At 37.5% G+C, this 14,294-nt stretch overlaps 1 pseudogene; it reads left to right on the top strand.

Moving 5' to 3' along the window:
* The first annotated feature begins 406 nt into the window (after window positions 1-406).
* LOC144381386 (protein downstream neighbor of Son-like) lies at window positions 407-7,924 on the top strand (annotated as a pseudogene).
* Window positions 7,925-14,294: the final 6,370 nt, after the last annotated feature.

Here is a 14,294-nt window from a genome sequence, read left to right as displayed (position 1 = left end):
TCTTTAAAAAATAAAAAATAAAAAATAAAAATAAATAAAAATAAAGATTTTATTTATTTATTTGAGACAGACAGAATGAGAGAGAGAGAGCACATGAGAGGGGGGAGGGTCAGAGGGAGAAGCAGGCTCCCCGCCGAGCAGGGAGCCCGATGCGGGACTCGATCCAGGGACTCCAGGATCATGACCTGAGCCGAAGGCAGTCGCCCAACCAACTGAGCCACCCAGGCGCCCCAGAGTGGGTTTTAAGCATTGTTCAGACTTGCATGTCTGTATTTCCTCTTACAGCTAAGAGATAGTCCATACAAGATGTACCCATTTTGTGTCTCTATTGAATATCCGAGATATTTCCCAGGTTCCCTACAGCGTCATGTGCTCTGGATCTCATCCTCTGTCTTAAAAGTAGCTCATGGCTGCTAAATATTTTGTCTCACCCTTAGCTTCCCCACTACTACCTTCTGTTGGAATTCTTGGTTCTCTTATAGCAGAGCCTCATCTATTACTCTACCCTGCCTTGCCTTGGCTATCACCGTTGCCTCATGTTGGAGCTGATAAAAAATGGCTGGAAAGAACACCCCTTAGTCAAATGATGAAAACTTGCTACACATTTTAATGAGTGGCTGGTCAGTGGACTTTGCTTCCCTATATAATCCATTTGTCCCGAATGTTGAGGGGGCGGAGCAAGATGGCGGAGGAGTAGGAGACCTGGATTTCGTCTCCTCTCAGGAATTCAGCTGGATAGGGATCAAACCATTCTGAACACCTACAAACTCAACAGGAGATAGAAGAAAAGAATAGCAACAACTCTCTGAACAGAAAAGCGACCACTTTCTGGAAGGTCTTTTCTGATTTGTATAGAGTATATTTTCTGGGGACATTGTTACCCTGCTAGCATTTTGTTCTCTCATTAATCTATTCTCCTCTGCACAAAATGACAAGACGGAAAAAATCACCTCAACAAAAAGAACAAGGGGTAGTACTGACTACCAGGAACCTACTCAATATGGACATTAGTACGATGTCAGATCTAGAGTTCAGAATCATCACTTTAAAGATACTAGCTGGGCTTGAAAAAAGCATGGAAGTTATTAGAGAAACCCTTTCTGGAGAAGTAAAAGAACTAAAATCTAACCAAGTAGAAATCAAAAAGGCTATTAATGAGGTGCAATCAAATATGGGGGCGCTAACTGCTAGGATAAATGAGGCAGAAGAGAGAATCAGTGAGATAGAAGACCAAATGATGGAAAATAAAGAAGCTGAGAAAAAGAGAGAGAAACAACTACTGGATCACGAGGGCAGAATTCGAGAGATAAACGATACCATAAGACGAAACAACATTAGAATAATTGGGATCCCAGAAGAAGAAGAAAGAGAGAGAGGGGCAGAAGGTATAATGGAGCAAATTATAGCAGAGAACTTCCCTAATTTGGGGAAGGAAACAGTCATCAAAATCCAGGAAGCACAGAGAACCCCTCTCAAAATCAGTAAAAATAGGTCAACACCCCGACGTCTAATAGTAAAACTTACGAGTCTCAGAGACAAAGAGAAAATCCTGAAAGCAGCTCGGGAGAAGAGATATGTAACCTACAATGGTAGAAACATTAGATTGGCAACAGACTTATCCACAGAGACCTGGCAGGCCAGAAAGGACTGGCAGGACATATTCAGAGCACTAAATGAGAAAAATATGCAGCCAAGAATACTATATCCAGCTAGGCTGTCATTGAAAATTGAAGGAGAGATAAAAAGCTTCCAGGACAAACAAAAACTAAAGGAATTTGCAAACACGAAACCAGCCCTACAAGAAATCTTGAAAGGGGTCCTCTAAGCAAAGAGAGAGCCTAAAAGCAACATAGACCAGAAAGGAACACAAACAATATACAGTAACAGTCACCTTACAGGCAATACGATGGCACTAAATTCTTATCTTTCAATAGTTACCCTGAATGTAAATGGGCTAAATGCCCCAATCAAAAGACACAGGCTATCAGATTGGATTAAAAAACAAGACCCATCAATATGCTGTCTGGAAGAGACTCATTTTAGAACCAAAGACACCCCCAGATTTAAAGTGAGGGGGTGGAAAACCATTTACCATGCTAATGGACACCAAAAGAAAGCTGGGGTGGCAATCCTTATATCAGACAAATTAGATTTTAAACCAAAGACTGTAATAAGAGATGAGGAAGGACACTATATCCTACTTAAAGGGTCTATCCAACAAGAAGATCTAACAATTGTGAATATCTATGCCCCTAACATGGGAGCAGCCAATTATATAAGGCAATTGATAACAAAAGCAAAGAAACACATCGACAACAATACAATAATAGTGGGGGACTTTAACACCCCCCTCACTGAAATGGACAGATCGTCTAAGCAAAAGATCAACAAGGAAATAAAGACTTTAAATGACACACTGGACCAAATGGACTTCACAAACATATGCAGAACATTCCATCCCAAAGCAAAGGAATACACATTCTTCTCTAGTGCCCATGGAACATTCTCCAGAATAGATCACATCCTAGGTCATAAATCAGGTCTCAACCGGTACCAAAAGATTGGGATCATTCCCTGCCTATTTTCAGACCACAATGCTTTGAAACTAGAACTCAATCACAAGAGGAAAGTTGGAAAGAACTCAAATACATGGAGGCTAAAGAGCATCCTACTGAAGAATGAATGGGTCAACCAGGAAATTAAAGAAGAATTAAAAAAATTCATGGAAACCAATGAAAATGAAAACACAACTATTCCAAATTTTTGGGATACAGCAAAGGCAGTCCTAAGAGGAAAGTATATAGCAATACAAGCCTTTCTCAAGAAACAAGAAAGGTCTCAAGTACACAACCTAACCCTACACCTAAAGGAGCTGGAGAAAGAATAGCAAATAAAGCCTAAACCCAGCAGGAGAAGAGAAATAATAAAGATCAGAGCAGAAATCAATGAAATAGAAACCAAAAGAACAGTAGAACAGATTAACGAAACTAGGAGCTGGTTCTTTGAAAGAATTAACAAGATTGATAAACCCCTGGCCAGACTTATCAAAAAGAAAAGAGAAATGACCCAAATCAACAAAATCATGAATGAAAGAGGAGAAATCACAACGAACACCAAAGAAATACAAACAATTATAAGAACATATTATGAGCAACTCTATGCCAGCAAATTAGATAACCTGGAAGAAATGGATGCATTCCTAGAGATGTATCAACTACCTAAACTGAACCAGGAAGAAATAGAAAACCTGAACAGACCTATAACCACTAAGGAAATTGAAGCAGTCATCAAAAATCTCCCAAAACACAAAAGCCCAGGGCCAGATGGCTTCCCAGGGGAATTCTACCAAACATTTCAAGAAGAATTAATACCTATTCTTCTCAAACTGTTCCAAAAAATAGAAATGGAAGGAAAACTTCCAAACTCATTTTGTGAGGCCAGCATTACCTTGATCCCAAAACCAGACAAAGACCCCATCAAAAAGGAGAATTACAGACCAATATCCCTGATGAACATGGATGCAAAAATTCTCACCAAAATACTAGCCAATAGGATCCAACAGTACATTAAAAGGATTATTCACCATGACCAAGTGGGATTTATCCCTGGGCTGCAAGGTTGGTTCAACATCCGCAAATCAATCAACGTGATACAATACATTAACAAAAGAAAGAACAAGAATCATATGATCCTCTCAATAGATGCAGAAAAAGCATTTGACAAAGTACAGCATCCTTTCTTGATCAAAACTCTTCAGAGTATAGGCATAGAGGGTACATACCTCAATATCATAAAAGCCATCTATGAAAAGCCTACAGCGAATATCATTCTCAATGGGGAAAAACTGAGAGCTTTCCCCCTAAGGTCAGGAACGCGGCAGGGATGTCCACTATCACCACTGCTATTCAACATAGTATTGGAAGTTCTAGCCACAACAATCAGACAACAAAAAGAAATAAAAGGCATCCAAATCGGCAAAGAAGTCAAACTCTTTGCAGATGATATGATACTTTATGTGGAAAATCCCAAAGACTCCACCCCAAAACTGCTAGAACTCATACAGGAATTCAGTCAAGTGGCAGGATATAAAATCAATGCACAGAAGTCAGTGGCATTCCTATACACCAACAACAAGACAGAAGAAAGAGAAATTAAGGAGTCGATCCCATTTACAATTGCACCCAAAACCATAAGATACCTAGGAATAAATCTAAGCAAAGAGGCAAAGGATCTGTACTCAGAAAACTATAAAATACTCATGAAAGAAATTGAGGAAGACACAAAGAAATGGAAAAACGTTCCATGCTCGTGGATTGGAAGAACAAATATTGTGAAGATGTCAATGCTACCTAGAGCAATCTACACATTCAATGCAATCCCCATCAAAATACCATCCACTTTTTTCAAAGAAATGGAACAAATCATCCTAAAATTTGTATGGAACCAGAAAAGACCCCGCATAGCCAGAGGAATGTTGAAAAAGAAAAGCAAAGCTGGCGGCATCACAATTCCAGACTTCCAGCTCTACTACAAAGCTGTCATCATCAAGACAGTATGGTACTGGCACAAAAACAGGCACATAGATCAATGGAACAGAATAGAGAGCCCAGAAATGGACCCTCAACTATATGGTCAACTAATCTTTGACAAAGCAGGAAAGAATGTCCAATGGAAAAAAGACAGTCTCTTCAACAAATGGTGTTGGGAAAATTGGACAGCCACATGCAGAAGAATGAAACTGGACCATTTCCTTACACCACACACAAAAATAGACTCCAAATGGTTGAAAGACCTCAATGTGAGACAGGAGTCCATCAAAATCCTAAAGGAGAACACAAGCAGCAACCTCTTCGACCTCAGCAGCAGCAACTTCTTCCTAGAAACATCGCCAAAGGCAAGGGAAGCAAGGGCAAAAATGAACTATTGGGACTTCATCAAGATAAAAAGCTTTTGCAAAGCAAAGGAAACAGTCAACAAAACCAAAAGACAACTGACAGAATGGGAGAAGATATTTGCAAATGACATATCAGATAAAGGGCTAGTATTCAAAATCTATAAAGAACTCATCAAACTCAACACCAAAAGAACAAAGAATCCAATCAAGAATTGGGCAGAAGACATGAACAGACATTTTTCCAAAGAAGACATCCAAATGGCCAACAGACACATGAAAAAGTGTTCAATATCACTCTGCATCAGGGAAATCCAAATCAAAACCTCAATGAGATACCACCTCACACCAGTCAGAATGGCTAAAATTAACAAGTCAGGAAAGGACAGATGTTGGCGGGGATGCGGAGAAAGGGGAACCCTCCTACACTGTTGGTGGGAATGCAAGCTGGTGCAGCCACTCTGGAAAACAGTATGGAGGTTCCTCAAAAAGTTGAAAATAGAGCTACCATATGATCCAGCAATTGCACTACTGGGTATTTACCCCAAAGATACAAAAGTAGGGACCCGAAAGGCTACGTGCACCCCGATGTTTATAGCAGCAATGTCCACAATAGCCAAACTGTGGAAAGAGCCAAGATGTCCATCAACAGATGAATGGCTAAAGAAGATGTGGTATATATATACAATGGAATATTATGCTGCCATCAAAAGGAATGAGATCTTGCCATTTGCAACGATGTGGATGGAACTGGAGGGTATTATGCTGAGCGAAATAAGTCAAACAGAGAAAGACATGTATCATATGACCTCACTGATATGAGGAATTCTTAATCTCAGGAAACAAACTGAGGGTTGCTGGGGTGGGGGGTGGGGTGGGAGGGATAGGGTGACTGGGTGATGGACACTGGGGAGGGTATGTGCTCTGGTAAGCGCTGTGAACTGTGCAAGACTGTTGAATCTCAGATCTGTACCTCTGAAACAAATAATGCAATATATGTTAAGAAAGAAAAAAAGAAGAAGAAGAATGTAGCAGGAGGGGAAGAATGAAGGGGGGGAAATCGGAGGGGGCGAAGAACCATGAGAGACGATGGACTCTGAAAAACAAACTGAGGGTTCTAGAGTGGAGGGGGTTGGGAGGATGGGTTAGCCTGGTGATGGGTATTGGGGAGGGCACGTTCTGCATGGAGCACTGGGTGTTATGCACAAACAATGAATCATGGAACACTATATCTAAAACTAATGATGTAATGTACGGGGATTAACATAACAATAAAAAAATTTAAAAAAAAGATGTTAATAATGTTGATATCCTGGTTCTAATGATTGTATTTTGGTTATGAATAAGAGTATCCTTTCTTGTTTGTAGAAAATACACATTAAAATATTCAAAGCTGAAAAAAAAAAATAATCCATTTGTCCCTATTTCTATGTTTATGTCTATCAGTGTCTGGGCATCAGGAATAGCAGGAAATGATGCAATCATGGCTCCCATGTCCCCTAAAACTAGAAGTGCAAGAGAAGCTATAAAAAAATGGAAGTATTGGGGCGCCTGGGTGGCTCAGTTGGTTAAGCGACTGCCTTCGGCTCAGGTCATGATCCTGGAGTCCTGGGATCGAGTCCCGCATCGGGCTCCCTGCTCAGCAGGGGGTCTGCTTCTCCCTCTGACCCTCTTCCCTCTCGTGCTCTCTCTCATTCTCTCTCTCTCAAATAAATAAATAAAATCTTTAAAAAAAAAAAAATGGAAGTATTGAATTTTCTGTTTTTAATGAAAGAAAAGGGGCATAAGAAGCATACAGCATCCAGAACAAGCTTGGGATAGGGAGGAGCAAGCAATCAGTGATGAGGATGAAAAAAAGATTTTCCTGGCTGAAAGAGATAAATGTGCAAGAGAAAATTAAAAAAAAAAAAAAAAAAAAAAATCCCAAAAAACCCAGACACACTCTCTACCAAGCAGTATAAAGAGAAACATGAAATGCAAATGGATCACAGACCTGGGTCTGTTGTGTTGATGAAAGGAACCAACATTTTTACTTTGTTAATTTTTTTGACATACAGGAAGAATCTCCTTGCTACCTCTGGTTCACAGGCTGGGCTTCTCTACCAACCGTCTTATCCCTTGCAGCTTCCTGAGGTATCACAGTGCAAATGCTTAAAGCATGACATATGCATGTGAAGACCCAACCCCTTTCTGGATACAAACCAATTTAGTTTGGAGGTTACAAACCCTATCATGCCTCATTCTCTGCATTCTGTGACCCTGCTACTCAAATCTTCACAGAGTGCATCATTTTCTGCAGGACTGTAGACACATGAGCCAACTGCTGTGTTTAATATCTGCCCACCAGTGAATAAAGTCCTTGATTAGGAGACTGCTCATGGGGAGCTTACTAACTGTATACTGTACCTGAAGACTACAAACCAACTTAGTCAAAGACCATTACTGGAGAAATCCTCTTGACAGCATGTGGAAGTGAGTGACTACGTTTAAAATTGGAGATCCTGGGACACTTGGATGGCTCAGTTAGTGAAGTGTCTGACTCTTGGTTTTGGGTCAGGTCATGATCTCGTGGCGGTAAGACTGAGCCCCACATGGGGCTTCACACTCAGAGTGGAGTCGGCTTCAGATTCTCTTTCCCTCTGCTTCTCTCCCCACTCGCACTCTCTCTCTCTCCCCATCTCTAAAAGAAGTAAGCAAATAAAATCTAAAATCAGAGACCCTAAACCCCAAAGAAAGACTAAAAGGAATCTTTGAGGAAAAAAGGCTTCTAGCAAGGAAATTCAAGATTCTTATACCCTTGGCTTTAACGTTCATTTTGGAAGTTAAAAGAAATATAATTTTTTGTAGAATTATTCTTTTTTTTATTATGTTATGTTAATCACCATACATCACATCATTAGTTTTAATATTCAAATGTTATTGATAAATATTAACTTTTTACGTTAGCTTTTATTACATGCATTAAGCAGTAGGATTAAGGTTTTAAATCAATATTTTGTTTTTATTATTTTCAGATTAGATATTCAGATATGAAGATAACTCAAAACTTTTTTTAAAGCACCTCAGATAACTTGAATGAGAATTTTAGATCCCTACAACCTAATTAAAAACTGAGAATACAATTGAATTAACGTGTTTCCTTCCAAATGGGAAATTAAGGCTAACTTAATAGCAATTATCTCCTGGTATTGTGACCAATGGCATTAGGCAAAACTATATTACTTTAACAATTTAAGATTATTAGCAGGCTCTAGTTTTATAAAGGTAGAAAACAAATGTAGACAATATCTCCTGAGCTGATTGTTGTTGCTTCTACTCTAGCTTCTTTCCCACTGATTTACAATTCCTCTATTCTCCAATATATTAAGTTTGTTTTTTAATGCATGTTAATTCAGATAAGGGTAATTTGTATTCTATACAGAGTAATGTTAAGGGCTGTAAAGTATGCTCAGCTGTCATAGCAAAGTAATATTAATGTGCTTGTAGATATTTGTGTGTGTGTGTGTATGTATATATACATATATATTTCAAATTTTCTTAAAAGAAAATAAGCATTGAGAAGGGTAGCAAGGGAAGGCACAATTTTGGTATCTCAGAAGTAGATAAAGTATTTCAAGAACATATGAACTATTTTCTGCATCAATAATGGTGGAAGGTTGACTAATATTGTATCAGAAACAAGGCCACTGGGATTTGTCAACATGGAAGCTACTGGTGATCAAAAAACAATAATCTTGGTGACAAGGGGAAGATGAAACTCAAAGTGCAGCGGTTTGAGAAGAGAATGAGAGGTTAAAAAAAAAAGTAATTAACTCCTTAGAGAAGAGAAAATTGTGTTCCTTTTTTTCTCTGACACTTTAAAAACCTAAGACACAATGAGAGACAGTTTGGAGTAGTACAACTTTAGACATGAAGAAGTAGATTTATTAATGAAGCAGAATTTTAAGATAGACTGAGTAATTGGAGACCTTCAGTGTGTATCTACTAGTACTAAGCAAGGAGAAACATTTTGTAAAACTTGTTTCTTTGTGGGGACAAGAAACTGACTTAGTAAAGGCCTTCTTTGGTTCTGCTTTTACCTGACCTACACTATGTAACTTTTAAAATAGCTGCCTGTCTTCCCTAAAATAGGCTTTAGGATTAATTTGTTCATGACTTTCCTCTAATTCATCCCCCAGGCTTTTCCAGGGTTGTGGGGAGAGGGAGGGGAAAACAAAATTGATTCTGAATCAAAAAGAAACAATGATTCTGACAAAGAAATGTATCAAAAAAGTATATGATTTCTTTGACACTCCATGTTTCTTATGCCCCTAAGGCAGAGAGATATTAACCACACTCCTAGAAGACAATGAGCTCAGCTGTTGGCCCCATTGGGGTTACTTAAGAAGAAAAAAATATATATATATCAACCAATCTGCCAGTCACTCAGTGAGGATAAGGTTTAGCTTACACTTAAAGGTTCCTATTTTATTTCTCACCTATTGTATCACTCAGCATTAATAATGGGTCAGGATCTATGCATTTTTCTCTGCCTTGATTTAGGTATTTTCTCTTTCTAAAGTGAATTTTTTCAGTGAGGTTGAATTGAAGGCACGTGGTATGTACTCACATTATCCTAAGGCCTTTTGGATGTTATATGTATTAAGGATTTGTTTCCTTTCCAGTGATGGGTTTCGATCCACATTTTAAGTTTGTGGGTTTGGGATAGATGAAGGCAAAACCGCCTACTGATGTTAATACTGCCTGCAAAACACGAGGCCACTCCACACACCATCACAGCCCAGTCACACTCTATACTGAATTTAGGAGTGAAATATTGAGACAGAATTAAAGTATCATCCTGTCATGCTTCATCATCTATTCATAAATGCCCCACTTAGATTTTGAGGGGAGGGGTGGCTGGCTAAGAGTAGAATCCAGTTTGGAGAATCTGATATCACAGATGTCTGTCTTCATCTGCATCCATTACTGATATGACTAAGGATTTCTGCCCACTTCATTGTAAACAATGACAAAATCTCATTTCATTTCTAGTTTTTCATACTTTAAAGTGATGTCTCAGGAGTCTTATTTTATTTTTTAAATATGAAGAATCTTCCTATTTAAGGGAAAATCAATGTTCCGTAGATCTCAGGAATGAGCTGATTATTTGTCATAATTCTAAACAAAAAGGTAGGATCATTTAAATGGGATTTCAAATGTCTGAGAGGAATATTAGCATTTAAGCTATAACCACAGCCTTTTACTGTTATCAGATCTGATCAGTTAACAGAAGGGGTCATTAGACCCATAGCTAGGACTTTCATTAATGCACAAATAAACCAAAATAATATTAATATTTCCACACTTGCCTAACATGCACGTAGAAGTGATGTTTACATCAGTATGTATTCAAGCACTGATTTCTTTTTTCTACATTACTAAATTTTCCTAATCACATGTTGTGCTTTCATGTATTAATATAAACACACTGGGGAAAGAAAACATAAGAGGCAAAAACTGAATTCACAGTTGGTCGCTGAGTGGAACCGGGGACATCAGCTCTTACATAGTCAGATGGATATTTTCCAGGTCTTTTCTAATTTCATTTTGCAGCACACATCTTACCCCTTCTTACCAGGTGGCATAGTCCCTACATTCTCCTGATTGTCCTCCTGTCTCTTTGGCTGCTCCTTCTTCCCACCCTCTTTGTCTTCATCCCTGCTCAAGTAGAAACTGTGAGCCAACCTTAATGTCACACCCAACTTGCAATAAACACAGATCCTGTGGATTCCATTTTCTCATAATCTAGAGTTTCACCTATTCTTTATTTCACTATTTTGGCCCAAATCACCAAAATCTGTTGTCTGACCACATAATATCTGTTTTTTATTGACTTCTCCCCAAGGAACTCACACTTTTCATAGCTGCACATTGTCAATGTTGTTCGTTGTTTTTTTGTTTTACTGTCAACGTTTATTGAGTAATATTTTTATCATCCTTGTGCTTATTATAGTGAAAGAGCTTCATATTTGAAAAAACCTTTAAATTATCATATCTGTTATTAATATAATAATCTATTTTATGGCTATCATTCCATACCATAATTTTCACAGCATACCTTTCCAGCATGTTTTCACCCTTGTCATGCATTTGTATTCATGATCTAGTCTTACAGGCATTCCTTGGGGGAAAATATGATATGTTCTTTCTGGACTCAAGGATTGCTTTACTTACTATCTTAAATAGCGTTTCCGTACTTTTATATTGACTAACTCAGATTTGACATTTAAGTATCTGCTTAAATGTTACTTTATAATTAAGCATTTATTGATCTCTAAAATCGATTGAGGGCCAGAGTCTATGATGGACTCATGGCAAGCTGCATTTTACATATTCTAAAACTTATAACACGCTTCATAATTTATTTGACTGTCTAGCACACTACAGTGCAAGCTCTACAAAGGAAGTGGTGATATGTCTGGTGCACAAGTGTGTTTCCAGCATTGCTCCATGCTGCACAGGGGAGGATCAACTGATGAATTAATACACCTTGCCTTAGAATTCACTAGACTTTAGGAAAACATGAAAATGCAATTGAAGTTAATTCTCCCAATGAATTAATAACTGTTCTTTATGGTAAGAAGAATCTTTTATCTCACAAAAATCTCCATTTGCTGTATGTTGGTATTATCTCAGAATAAGGTAGTTTATTAGTTTTAAAAATCAGGAAAACATAAGAATATGTGTAAGGGCACGAAACATTCTGGAATGAACACACCAGTCTACAGCTGCTTTTTAAAATGAGCTTACATGAAAATAGTGGGTTTAAACAATAAAAATAAACTTAAATGACCAATATAGTAAGAAGTGAAAACAGAAATTGGAAACAGAAAAGCAAAGGGATGAAAGAAAGAAAATAAATAAATAAATTGACATTATGGGAAACTATGAATAAGGCTGAGATTCTCAGAATGTCTCAGGAATTAGATGAGCCCATTTCCTCTGAAATTGTGGGGTGCCTATGAAGCTAACAATAGGAGAAATCATATATCTGTAAAAACAGAAAGTAGATCCATGAGAGTTTTCATTATACCTTCACACTGGTAAATTGCGCCCTCTCCATTTGACAGCAGACTGTGAATTTTCTCTGGAGAAATGAACTCAACCAGATAGATTCAAAAGAGGTCTGAGATTAAAGCTGAGATTAACCTAAGATTAAAGCTACTATACTTTAAACATGGAAAGAATTATAAAGTTCATCTTCAGAATAAAAGTGAGAACTCCTCCCAGGACACTATCTGCCACTAGCTATAAGAACCTATAAGAACATGATAGCCAGGCTTAAAAATGTCACATAGGAGACTAAAGACTCCCTCTCAGGAACACTTACCAGCCTAAGGAAACAAAACAAAACAAAACAAAACCTTAAAGACACTCACTTTTATTTTTTTTAAAGATTGATTTATTTATTTTAGAGAGAGGGTGTAAGAGTGGGAAGAAGGGCAGGAGAGGGAGAATCCCAAGCACACTCCCCACTGAGAGCTTAGCCTGCTGCCCTGGGACTTGATCCTAGGGCTCAGAGATCATGACCGGAGTTGAAATCAAGACCTCTGAAACAATAATACATTATATGTAAAAAAAAAAAAAAAAAAAAGAAGATAGCAGGAAGGGAAGAATGAAGGGGGGAAAATCGGAGGGGGAGATGAACCATGAGAGACTATGGACTCTGAGAAACAAACTGAGGGTTCTAGAGGGGGAGGGGCTGTGGGGGGATGGGTTAGCCTGGTAATGGGTATTAAAGAGGGCACGTTCTGCATGGAGCACTGGGTGTTATACGCAAACAATGAATCATGGAACACTACATCAAAAAGTAATGATGTAATGTATGGTGATTAACATAACATAATAAAAACAATAAATAAAAAAAAGGAGCCTGCCACTTAACCAACTGAGCCACTCAGGTGCCCTGCCCCACCCCTTTTTAGATATCCTTTCTGTAATGGACTGGAAAGATCACTCCACAAGACCAAAACCAAACCAAACCAAAACAAAACAAAAAACAGCAAATCCCATCAACCTACAAGAACTTCCAATGAACTTAGATACAGTCTTACTCTTAAATATGAGGAAAGAGCCAAAGACTTACCCGACATTTGCAAGAAAACTCTAACACGAAACACAGATACCAAAGCAAGCAGACCCATAAAAGGAAACAAGGGAAAGAGAGAATTCAGGGAACTGAAAAAAGCAAAAGAATTGGTAATTAGATAATATTAACATCCTGAAGAAAAGAATATTTATTAGATAGGTAATCCATGCAAAACACTAGTAGACTCTACAAAGGGACAGTAATAAAGACTTGCATGAGACTTTCTCCAAGTAATAAACAAAATTGCTAAGCTAGCTGAAAGTACTGAGAGCAGTTATGCTTCTTGTGGAAAGTTAAGACACTTTTTATTGCAGACACATGAAAAATCAAGCAAACAGAAAACAATTCTTTTATTAATTCTAGGGAAAACACAAACTGTACATGTAAGGGAATAAAATCATAACATGGTAGATTTGCATCTATAAGTAGTAATTAATTACCAGATCTTTATAATGTTAACATGTAATACTGAAGTAGCAAAAAATTATAATACAATTATAATATAAAATATATGGGGGTGTACGTGTGAGGACAGATACAGGGGAGTTAGTTGTATTTTTCCTAAGTAGGAATCCTTAGTTACATAAGGCTATTTCAAAAGAGGTAAACCAAAAAATGTAAACATACTATTTTTGAGAAATGGAGACAAATTCAAAAAGAATAACTAGAGATGATCAACCCTTTGCTTCTGGATAATGGGAATCAGAATGGTGAGAGATGGAATGCCCTGAGTTTTTCATTATCTGTTAGGTGGAACTCTATTTTAACTATAAAAATTTATACCTCTGATACAAATGTTTATAAACAAAATAAAACACTTCATGCCCAGGTATTCTAAAAAGCCTTGCAGGCAGAAGCATATCATGACAAGCTTTACTCTAATCCTAAGTAAATGCATGATTACTCAGGACTCAGGTAAGGAAATTAATGAGATTTCTCTTTGAATATATGGGTTGGAAATTTTGTATATTTATTTCCCTGAAATTATTTTCAATAATTAATAAGTGGCAATTAAAATTTTAAAATAGCTGATTTTATTAAGATATATTTTATACCCATATACATATAAAAAGGTGATGAAGTGAATCAAAATGAGGTATGATTTTCCTAATACAATAAATGTAATTTTTTTAAAATTCTGATGCTATTGCCATGGAATCATGCATAACCTGGTGCTTTGAGTATAAATGAAGACATTCTAAACAAGATAACTTATTTCCTTTGTTCTATAAGAACTTGCCGATATATCAATATGCATGAAAAAAAAGTTTG

The sequence above is a fragment of the Halichoerus grypus genome, chromosome 1, assembly GCF_964656455.1.
Source record: "Halichoerus grypus chromosome 1, mHalGry1.hap1.1, whole genome shotgun sequence".
In the NCBI taxonomy this organism is placed as follows: domain Eukaryota; kingdom Metazoa; phylum Chordata; class Mammalia; order Carnivora; family Phocidae; genus Halichoerus; species Halichoerus grypus.
This window is presented reverse-complemented; position numbering and strand designations above follow the sequence as displayed.